Raw genomic sequence first — 4,836 nt, forward strand, 5'->3', positions numbered from 1 at the left:
AAAAAAAAAAAAAAAAAAAAAAAAAAAAAAAAAAAAAAAAAAAAGACGGCTAAATTACAAAAAAATACTCGTGAAATTTATTTAAAAATTACAATATTAGCCTTTTTACTTTTTACTTTTTACAAATATTTCAAAATTACGGTTGTAATATAATTTTTTTTAATGAAAATTGGGATATGAAGTGATAAACGGGAACAAAAATACTCATGAAATTTATTTTTAAAATATTTATATTTTAAAATTACAATATTACCCTTTTTACTTTTTACAAATATTTCAAAATTACTGTTGTAATATAAATTTATTAGATTTTTTTTTATGAAAATTGGGATATGAAACATAGTGGTGATAAACGGGAACAAAAATACTAATTACAATATTACCCTTTTTACTTTTTACAGATATTTCAAAATTACGGTTGTAATATAAATTTATTATAATTCTTTCTTTTATGAAAATTGGGATATGAAACATAGTGGTGATGAACGGGAACAAAAATATTATATTTTGAAATCACTATTTAGAATATAAAATTAAATTTTTACTTTTTACAATTTTTTACTAATATAAATTAAAAGAACATAAATTTGAATTTTTTTTTTACCATATTATTAAATTTTATAAAACAAAAAAAGAAAAATATAAAATTGTTTGTAGGTATTAAAATAAATTGTCATGATTGAAAGTTGTCCCTAAAAGGAGCAAACAACATGTGCATTCATGGACATGAACCAACATGGAAGAAAGATACAACATGCCTCCAACTCATTGGTAGTTGTCTTCACATATGTGGTTGTGAAGTGTTCTTCCCTAATTTCATTAATTCCATTTCAATTTTGTATTTAATGCTCTAAAATTTACCTAAAATAATAATATTTATGTATACAAACCCTATTTATACGCATTTAAGATATTTTATAAATTATGAAATTTAATTTTAGTATTATAATATGAATAATTTTGTCTGAATTTTTTGTATTAATTTTATTTCTATTTTTTATTTAATGCTCTAAAATTGATGGGCCTATGGGCCTATGGGCCTTCTTTCGTACGAACTCATTTGGGCCCATTGGATCCGGAGAGATTTATTATTATTATTATTATTATCTGATTTTCTTTTTAAACTAAAAAAACTAACATAAATAAATAAACAAATAAAATATTGTAGCGCTGAAAGACGGTCAATTTTCAACATTAATTAGAAAAAGCAGTTAAAATTGTAGAATTAAAAGCAGTAAAAATAGTCAATTTTCAAGACAACTCCCATACAATTATATCAATTTTTGGTCACCTAAATCAACTCAACCGACAAGGTCACTTTTATAAAAATTTATCACTTTATAATTACTAAAAAATATATATATTAAAAGAAAAAAAAAAATATAACAGCTCGAGTCCAACCTGTTCGTTTTGACCCGTTACGTATTATTGTTAGTCTCACAGTTTTAAAAGTAATGCTTCTTTTCCGTCTCTAACGGACGTGAGATCTTACAATCCACCTCTCTTATAGGTTTAGCGTCTTTGTTGGCTCACCCTAATAGATACTATCCACTTTTGTTTGTTACGTATTGTTGTCAACCTCACTATTTTAAAACGTATTTAGTAGAAAAAAGTTTTTGTTTTACTCTTCCGTCTTTGAGAAAGAAAAGAAAATAAAATGGATAATATTTAAATATAAATTAAAGACATTCATATTGGAGAATATAAAATATAATAATAATGTGAAACTCGAGGGGGTGTCTGGTCTGCAGCCAACTTGAATTAAAAACAATAAAACAATCAATTGCTTTATCATAATATATTACGAAAACAAATTAATTAATTAATTAATTAATCTACAACTTTCTTTGAAATGAAAAGCACCGGAATTAAAATTAAATAATAAAGAAAAATGGCGGGGTCGACCGCAATTCAATTTACGGGTAAAGCAGAATTAATAAGTTTCTCAAATCCAGAGCAGGTCCAATTTGATTGGCCAATGAAAGGGAATTTTGGATTAAATAAATACGGCGGAAACGACAAGGAAATGCAAATGAAACGCGATGGTTGATTTGCTCAAGTCGTCACCCTCCACTTGTCGCTAATTGCGTTTTAATTCATTAATTAATTGATAATATTATTATTTAATAAGTTTAATTAATTTATAATTATTGGGTGTCCAACAGTCCTAATCCAAACCTTTGTGTAATGGGTATCTTTAAGTTTTTTCAAATTTTAATTTAATGTGAATTTAAGTCTTTAAATTTTGTATCTAAGATCCCATATCGGTCAGAGTGAGTAACAAAATATTTTTTACAAGAGTAGGTACGTTTTACAGCCGTGAGGTTGACGATAATACGTAACGAGTTAAAATGGACAATTTCTAGTAGTCGTGAACTTTGACTATTTACAAATGTGTTAAGAATGAGAAATATAAGCAAATGCTCGAATATTCCACCTTTGAGCTTTGACTATTTATTATATCTTTAAAAAAAAAACGAACATCTTGAATATGCCATGAACTTGGTGAGAAATTCGAAGATGCTTATAACGTATTATTGGATGATCGGCGGCTGTAAAGACTTCCCTAATTGAGTTAGGGTTTGACTTTGGCTCGGATACCAAACCCTAACTCAAGAGGAAATTTTGATATTTAAGAATACCAATATCAATGCTATGATACCACGTTAAGAATGATAAATATAATTGAGATGAAAGATATATTTTCGTTGATATTCATAAGCTTTAAATATGTTACAAGATAGCAACTAATAACTACGAATAAGGAAAATATAAACTAATTAAATATTCATAATAAAATAAAATATACTATGAATCAAATCATAAAGGAAATAATATTAATAATATATTCTTCAAATATTATATCTCAACAAAATAATATAAGAGCTAGACACTAGACAGTGTGTTAGCGAGGAGTGGATTGTGAGATTCTACATTAGTTGGAGGAGGGAATGAAGTATTGAGCTCAGACTGTTACAAATAGTAACAGAGCTAGACATCTAGTGTTGTGTCAACGAGGACGTTGGCCTTCAAGGGGGTAGATTATGAGATCCCTATATCGGTTGGATAGAGAAATAAAGAAACGAAGACGTGATGACAAACTAAAACGAATAATATCTGCGATGAGTTTGGGCTGTTACATGTATTAATTCAAAACATTAACCTTACTGAGTAATATTATATTATTATAAAAATTATAATAAGTGATTATATAATTAAAAAATGAAAAATTAAAAAAAATGACGTAAAAAATAAAAGGTAATGTACAGTGAAACACGGTTGCTTTGCTTCCGTGGGTGGGGCACAGGGATTGGTTCCCAAGAAGAAAAAAATATAAGGTAATTTAAAATAAATTTAAGGAAGCAAATATAAATATTTAAAGAAACCATAATTAGATCCGTCCTTGGAGTGACAAAGTTGGGAAATTCTTGTTTTTTTCAAAAAGTAAGTACAATAGCTTTGCACGTTGCCCACATTTTAGATCTGTCAATAGATAAAGTTGTAAATAATTAAATTTGGGGTCCCATTATGAAAATAATTTTTTTAATTATTTTATTTTCCATTGATTTCATGTTTTTATGAGAAATTATTTTATTTATTATATTTGTGTTACTTTAAGCAAATTATTGAACAACAGATTAGGAATGAAACGACAATTTCGTTGTCTTTACATAATAATTGAGTTTATTTATTTATTATTATTATTTTTTTATGAATCCAAAAGTTTAAATGGGTCAATTCCTCAAATGGGTTTTGTTGGGCTCACCTAATTGAGTGCGACGATTGAAGTAGAAGCGAAATGTGACGATGAGCTACACGACAATGATAATTATTCGAAAAATACCTGAAAAGGGACGGAAAAGAGTGAAAGGAGGTAACAGTTATAAGGATTGACGCATCAAGAGGTAACGATGATAATGATGCATCAAGCAATTATCAATTAATGAAGAGGAGACACAGTAAAACAGGCCAAGAAAGACTAACAACGAAATCCTAAAATTTAATATTCACGAGAACTAATCACTTGTATGAGTTAAGATGAGTTGGAAGTCCAAGTTTTTTTTCAATTAAAATATTCTATTAGACTAAAATGAAGATAATTTAAAATATACATATGGAAAGATAAGAATAAGACTACGTCTTCCAAAATTAAAATTGTAAAAAAAAAAAAAAAAAGCTTCCTATCTTTTAATATAAGTAAAGTTTTGAAGTTAGTTTTTTTTTACCATACAAAATAATATTAATTTTAGTGATTAAGAAGTTAATAATTTTTTAATTAATGATTAGATTATAAAATGAGTGGATTTATTTATTTTTATTTTTATTTTTTTCAGTTCACCTGTGCTAATATGTAAATTTTAAGAATATTATATTATAAAATAATATTTTAAACATAATTTAATTATGGATCTCTCCCTCAATTTCATTTTAAATTAGATCAAGAAATTGATTTAATTTAGGAAGTAAATGCATGAGGAGAGGAGCCATGTGGAAAAAAGGTTAGAACTTGGAGGGTATATTTGTAAATTGACACCCTATCTATGAGATAACAACAAAACGACGACGCAGCACGTGACAATGGTGCCTATCTCATTAACCAAAACTGCCCTTTTGGGTTGCTGAGGGGTCGAAACATGACCAAAGTTAAAAGCTTCATCCACACCATTGGGTCCCACCAAAACCTTATTTTTTATTTATTTATTATTATTATTTTTGTCTCCAAAACTCTTCCTTCCTCTTTTTCAAATGCTTTCGACAACCCGACCCTAAGTACTAAGGTAAAGGAAATGGAACATTTTCAAGAAAAAATATCAAAAAAAAAAAAAAAAAAAAAAA

The sequence above is a fragment of the Cucurbita moschata genome, unplaced genomic scaffold (genome assembly GCF_002738365.1).
Source record: "Cucurbita moschata cultivar Rifu unplaced genomic scaffold, Cmos_1.0 Cmo_Scf00037, whole genome shotgun sequence".
In the NCBI taxonomy this organism is placed as follows: Eukaryota; Viridiplantae; Streptophyta; class Magnoliopsida; order Cucurbitales; family Cucurbitaceae; genus Cucurbita; species Cucurbita moschata.